The sequence below is a fragment of the Dioscorea cayenensis genome, chromosome 20, assembly GCF_009730915.1.
Source record: "Dioscorea cayenensis subsp. rotundata cultivar TDr96_F1 chromosome 20, TDr96_F1_v2_PseudoChromosome.rev07_lg8_w22 25.fasta, whole genome shotgun sequence".
Lineage (NCBI taxonomy): Eukaryota > Viridiplantae > Streptophyta > Magnoliopsida > Dioscoreales > Dioscoreaceae > Dioscorea > Dioscorea cayenensis.
In genome coordinates this window covers 7,735,983-7,743,296 of record NC_052490.1, presented here as the reverse complement: position 1 = coordinate 7,743,296, position 7,314 = coordinate 7,735,983, and the positions used below count along the sequence as shown (strand labels likewise).

The window sequence follows — 7,314 nt, the reverse complement described above, 5'->3', positions numbered from 1 at the left end:
CTTAACAAGGTCCCCTTGCTTATATCCCATAAGTGCAGGGTTTGTCAAGTAATAATCCCGGGTGAGCGGGGTCGAATCCACGAGGGAGTAGGGAGTAAAGACACTTAATTCGATTCTTAGCTATGTGGAATATCAATAGTGATAAGTGTGAAATTGATTTCAATTCTCAACAATAAAAAAACAACAAGTGAAAGAGCAAAAAAAGTAAGAAGAGGGTAAGGCAATCGATAAAGATGGGGCTACTCGGGATAATACTTCACCTAGGATAATCGCTTCAAGTGCAAGAACTCTCTATTATGCTTCTAATAAATGCAATGGTGAGTCGTGGAAATCCTTACATACATAGACCCAAATCTAAGGTCAACTATGCCTAACTCTATACATGTCCCGGAGGAGAAATCGAACAATCTCAACACCTCGCACTCGCATAGAGTTGCAATGAGCTCTAGGGATTCCAAGTGATAAATCTCTTCCTAAATATAGACCTAACCCTTTGTTCCTGGCGGAAGGTCCCTAGCCACAATTAAACCCTAGATACTAAGATCCTCTCAACGCTTCACTCCATTGCACGCGCAACTAGGCCCCAGCGGAGGTTCATCCCTTAGACCACTCACTCTATTATGGCCGCAAAAAACTCGAGGAACGGAGGTAGAATCTATCATGCCGAAGGGGAAAGGGGACGCATCTGTACCTCTCGACTCACCCTCTCAACCCTCTCCAACCTAGCTTTGTCTAACGCTCGTGGTGTGTCACTCACTCACAAGGTTACCAACAAGAACTCTCAACCCTAGTGTCACTCTAGGGGAAATGTTCATACAATCAAGCATTCAAGGTTGGAACTCACAATAAACATCAATTTATTGAAAGCATAATAAAGAAGTTCAATGAAACGACTACATCCTAGTGTTCACAATCATCCAAGTACCCACTAGGGGTTTAGCTCTCCATGGAGCTTAGTACAATCAAAGAAATCGAATGTAAAAGCAATGAATCCATAAATAAACCCCTTCGATGGTCATGTCGATGGTCTTGTGGAAAGTCCACTACTCGTCGTCCAAGGATTCCTTCGTTCGGTATAGGATACGCCTCGATGGAAGCTCCCTTACCAAGCTTCTTCCTAATGGAATCACGATGTCGGAGCCGTAGAACCTCTCCAAAACCTTGGCCAATACCCCTCGAAACCCTAGCCAAAGCCCTCTCACAAGTTGGGGAAAAAATGGAGAAAAGAATAACAAAATCGGGGCTGAATCGGCTTTAAATAGGGCTGGAATCGGGCAACTCCACGGGCGTGCACGGTACACGCGCCCGTGCGGAATTTCCACATGGGCGTGGATAATTTCCACACGGCCGTGTGGATTCTCTGTCTCTCAGATTTCTCGGCCGGCTGTGAACAGTGCTGCTGCAGTAATTGCTACAATGTTGCTACAATGTTCTCTGTCTCTCATTCATATCGCACAAGCACTTATCAATCTCCTGTTGTTTGGTTTTGAATCAAAATACTAATCATATATTTTCTTTTCGAATGTTTAATTTTTTTTAGTTTTGAATCAAAGCTCGAATCCTTTGTCTTCTATTGGGGATCTGTGCTATTTTTGAGTCAAAATAAGAATCCTATGTTTTATTTTCGAAATGTCTTCTATCTTTCAATAAAAAACCTAATCCTTATTTTTTTTATTTCGAAAATATCTCAAATTTTTCAATCAAAACCCTTATTGATAAGTGCTTGTGCGATAAAAATGTGAAGTGTTCTTTCCTTATGATGAGCATTACTTTTATCTGGTTTTAGCGCTAATACTTGTGCATTTGTGATAATTTAATGCATATAGGTTTGTGAAGCCAAATGTTAAAGAAAAAAGCTAATGTTGATCGTGAAGGCACTATTTGGAGGAAATCTTCAGAATGGTCAAACGCGAAGACATAAGTCGGGTCCAAGATGCTAGAATCTTGTAGCAAACACTGTAGCAAATTATTATAGCAGGTACTATTCACAGCCAACTGAAAAAGAGAATTCCAGAGAATCCATACGGGCCTGTGGAAATTATCCACGCCCTTGAGGAAATTCCACAAGCCCATGTGGCAAATCCACAGGGGCAGGTTGATGCCCGATTCTAGCCCTATTTACGTCTACCACAACCCAGCCCAACAAGCTGGGTTCACTGACAGATCGGCCGCATCCAATGGGGCTTGGCTCCACTATGTGCAAAGCCTCAGATTTTACCTGGTCAGAGTCAACCCTAATAAGCAGAACAAAAACAATAATATCGACTACAAATAGAGTCACCGAAATATGGATAATACAAATATGAACTATGACAGTCCTACAGGGTACACAAGTAGCTTACATGCCAAAATACACAAACAGGACACAAGTCTCACTCGTACAGAATAAATAGCATACAAGGTTCACAACCTCGAAGAATAGGTTCTGACAAGTCACCACCACAGAAGAAGCCCCGGAATAACCCACTGAACCTAAGCTTAATCTTTTCCTGTGGAAGGAAAAAATTCACAAAGCATATGAGCTACAAGGACCTAGTAGGATCATAGAAAATAACTGAATAATACAGATATAACAGAATAATTAATAACACAGACAAAATACAGAAATAATCAGAAAATGCAGAAACACGCAGAAAAACAGACATGTACTTTTCCCTCAATGATAACAGAAATCAACAGCATGAAGCTGGATCATCGACTGTAAAGTCAGAACAGAACATAATATCAACAGCCAGAGCTGGATCTTCGACCACAGTCAGAACGGACACGCATGTCCTATAGCGCTACTACAGACAACATGTGCACATAGCTAGGACTTGCTCCTCCTAGCTGGGTGAGCCATGAATGGATATGTACCAAAATAGCAGAAATACAGAATATAGATTGAGAAAATACCGTATAAATCACTTGGCAAAAATAATTAATTTAAATAATTAAACGGATAACAAATACATAATAATAAATAAGATATGAATAAATGTTGCAAGAACAATATAATTAAATAAATAAATAGCCACACACAAAAAAAATACGGAATTATACGTGCGAGAGCCTACCTGGCTTAGAGCTACATTGACGGGTTCACCAAGTCCCACGTACTAAGATTATCTACCGAAATCTAACCCAACAAAACAAGCTAACTTAGGTTTGCAAGACTTGGGCTGGGTTTTAACTTACAATTAACAAGATAATTTCAAGTGGATGAACACGAAATAAAATAATAATAATAATAATAATATTTTCTAAATAAGCACTCACAGAACCCACAATGTTAACTTAATAGTACCAACTAATACAAAAGGAGAACAAGCATTCTAAGACCAACTTCAACAATCCAGCACAACTGCAATAAAAAAATGAATAAAACAACACATACTAGCAATTAAATGTTTTCAGGAGCATTAAAGTGTTAAGCTCATAAAAATTTAGCTATGCTTATAAAATTCTCCAGGAAATATTTGTAATAAACACTAGCACAAATAACTTTCCAAGACTAATAATCAACATTAACACATGTTTCAAAATATATAAATCTATAATTCTAACATGCACCACAAGCATTTAAATAAACTCTATTATAAGGCAATACTAAAAATAAACTGAACATTAGCTTGAAAACTAGGAATTGGATGAATTCTCAAAAAAGAATTTCTAAAACCTGTAATACATGCAGACACACACACACACACACACACACACACACACACACACACACACATACACAGACACACACACATATATATATATATAATAACAAACCATCATGCATGACTAAATGTTTATAAATATCAACTAAATTATATCATGGCTGCATACATACAATATTAAGTTTACAAACATGTAAACCTATATCCAAATAATTTAAATCATGAATGTTAGTTTACAGGTCCAAATATACAAGATGCACATACAAATATCATAATTCAACTAAAGGCATCCTTTGGTAGTTGCATACTTGCAAGGATTAATAAACATGAATACAAAGTGAATTAACATTCCAATTATAAACTCAATACTAACTACAAAACACATCAATAGAACAAGGCACAGGAATAATCAAGAATTAGGAAGTAACTAGGGATTTAAGCATTTTCTTATGTTGAGCATTACTTTTTCTCAGGTTTTTACACTAATATGTGTGTTTTTATGTTACTTTTATGCAGGTAGGGTTGTGAGGCCGAGTATGAAGGAAATAGACCAATGTGGATCATAATGCACATATTTTGGAGGAAATCTTGCTAAGGTTCAAACGCGAAGACATAGGTCAGGTGTGAGATGTTAGAGTTTGTGCCAACGTCCTCGTATTTGAGTGGGCATATCCATTTGGAGGGGCACAAAGACAGTCACACTAGAGCATTCTGACTTATGCACATAGAACAAGAGCTCCACCAACATGTATATAATTGAAGAAGCAAGTGATTCACGATGTGAAAGTGTACCCGTTTGCGTTACCCCGATGAAAGTATGGAATTGGGAAGCTATTCAGGTTGAATACTGTAGGAGAGCACTGTAGCAACACTACAGCATGTACTATAGCAGCACTGTTCACAGCTAGCCGAGAAACCAAAGAAATAGAGAATCCACACGGGCGTGTGGAAATTATCCACGCTCGTGTGGAAATTCCGCATGGGCGCGTGAAGAATCCACTCCCGTGTAGTCGCTCGATTCCAGCCCTATTTAAAGCCGAATCAGCGCCCATTTTGGTATTCTTTTCTCCATCTTTTCCCCAACTTGAGAGAGGGCTTCGGCTAGGGTTTTGAGGGATATTGGGTAGGGTTTTGGAGAGGTTCTATGGCTCTGACATCGTGCATCGTTTGGAAGAAGGTTATTGGGAGAGCTTTCGTCGGCATCGATCCGGCAAGGTGTATCCTAGGCCGGACAAAGGATCCCTTGCGACGAGTAGAGGACTCTCCACAAGACCATCGATACGACCATCGAGGGGGTTTCTTTATAGATTCATTACTTTTACATTCTATTTCTTTGATTGTATTTAGCTCCATGGAGAGCTAAACCCCCAGTGGGTACTTGGGTATTTGTGAACCCTAGGATGTATTCGTTTCATTGAATCTCTTTATTATGCTTTCAATTAATTGATGTTTATTATGAGTTCCAACCTTGAATGCTTGATTGAATGAACATTTCCCCTAGAGTGACACTAGGGTTGAGAGTTCTTGTTGGTAACCTTGTGAGTGAGTGACACACCATGAGCGTTAGACAAAGCTAGGTTGGAGAGGGTGAGTCGAGAGGTACAGGAGCATCCCCTTTCCCGTCCGACGTGATAGATTCTACCTTCGTTCCTCGAGTTCTTTGCGGCTATAATAGAGTGAATGGTCTAAGGGATGAACCTCCACTGGGGCTTAGTTGCGCGTGCAACGGAGTGAATCGTTGAGGTGATCTTAGTATCTAGGGCTTAATCGTGGTTAGTGACCTTCCACCTGGACCAAAGGGTTAGGTCTATAATTAGGAAGAGATTTGTCACTTGTAATCCCTAGAGCTCATTACAAATCTATGCGAGTGCGAGGTATTGAGATTGTTCGATTTTTCCTCCGGGACATGTGTAGAGTTAGGCATAGTTGACCTTAGATTTGGGACTATGTAATTAAGGATTTCCACGACTCACTATTGCATTGATTAGAAAGCATAATAGAGGGTTCTTGCACTTAAAATGATTATCCTAGGTGGACCATTATCCGAGTACTCCATCTTTATCGATTGCCTTACCCCTCTTCTCTACTTTTGCTCTCTTACTTGTTGCTTTTATTGTTGAGAATTGAATCATTGTCACACTTATCACTATTGATCTTCCACATAGCTAAGAATCGAATTAACTGTATTTACTCCCTATTTCCTGTGGATTCGATCCCGCTCATCCGGGATTATTACTTTGACAAACCCGTGCACTTGCGGGATATACGCAAGGGGACCTTGTCAAGTTTTTGGCGCCGTTGCCGTGGAATATTCATTTAGAGATACTTTGCACTTTGTTTTCTTAGTTATTTCACCACACATTCTATTTCATATCTTCTTATTCTATCATCGTTCGGATTTTCTTTTTCTTTCTTTTTGGTGCAGCTCCAGGTTATGACCCGAGGGAATCCATCAATATTGATTGAAGGAGACCCTGAGCTTGAATGTACACTCAGAAGAAAAGGAAAGGAACCTGTGCAAGAGCAGCCTAATACAACTGATTTGGAAGTTGAAGGATATGAAAACATGGCAGAACAGAATGAGCAACAACAAACACTATCCGATTATGCCAGACCTTCAGTATTGGGGACACAATCGAGTATTGTGCGTCGCCCGATTACAGCTCAGAACTTTGAGCTAAAGCCGGCATTCATCCATATGCTGCAGCAGTCCGTACAATTCAACGGTTTGGCCGATGAGGATCCAAACAGTCACATAGAGAGCTTTCTTGAGGTGTGCAATATGTTGAAGATAAATGGGGTGATGGATGATGCCATCATATTGATAGCCTTCCCATTTTCCTTAAAGGGGAGAGTAAAGCAGTCACTACACTCATTACCTAGGGCATCAATCACTACATGGGAGGAGATGGTAGAAGCTTTTCTAGCCCGTTATTTCCCTCCCGGAAAATTAGCAAAGCTTAGGAATGAGATCTCATCCTTTGTTCAGTTGGAATTGGAGTCTCTATTCGAGACATGGGAAAGGTTCAAGGAGCTCTTGAGAAAGTGTCCGCAACACGGATTCCTGGAGTGGATGATTGTTCAAATCTTCTACAATGGTTTGAACCCGAGTATAAGGCAACTCTTGGATGCGGGAGCAGGAGGTACCTTAGGTAGCAAAACCCCCGATGAGGCTCGTCAATTAATTAAGGAAATGGGGTTAAATAGCTACCAATGGAATGCTAGGGAGAAGAAAAAGGTGGCCGGTCTCCATAAAATTGATGCGGTAACTTCATTGGTGGCCCAAGTAGAGAGTCTGAGTAAGAAGCTAGATCTCATAGCTTCGAATAGAGTTGCGGCCGTGACCAATTGCACCGGTTGTGGTGGAGGACATGCTCTCTCCGATTGCCCGATCGTTATTGGTGATGTTGCTTCAATTGAGAACATTGACTTTGTAGGTAACAGCATGAGACCTCAAGGGAATCCATACAGCAATACCTACAATTCAGGTTGGAAGAATCATCCCAACTTTTCATGGAGTAATCAAGGACCACAAAAGGCCATGGGGCCATCGGGTTTCCAACAACAATAACAAGCTCCTTAAGTGGAAAACAGAATCTCAGGCTTGGAAACCCGAATGACGGATTTAGAGAAGCACTTGGCTAGATTTGTTCAATCTGCAAATACA

At 40.3% G+C, this 7,314-nt stretch overlaps 1 non-coding gene across 1 annotated transcript; it reads right to left on the bottom strand.

The window, feature by feature from the left end:
- Positions 1 to 6,603: 6,603 nt before the first annotated feature.
- Positions 6,604 to 6,710, bottom strand: LOC120252094. The gene has a single exon (XR_005533643.1). It is a non-coding gene; the product is annotated as a small nucleolar RNA R71 (small nucleolar RNA).
- Positions 6,711 to 7,314: the final 604 nt, after the last annotated feature.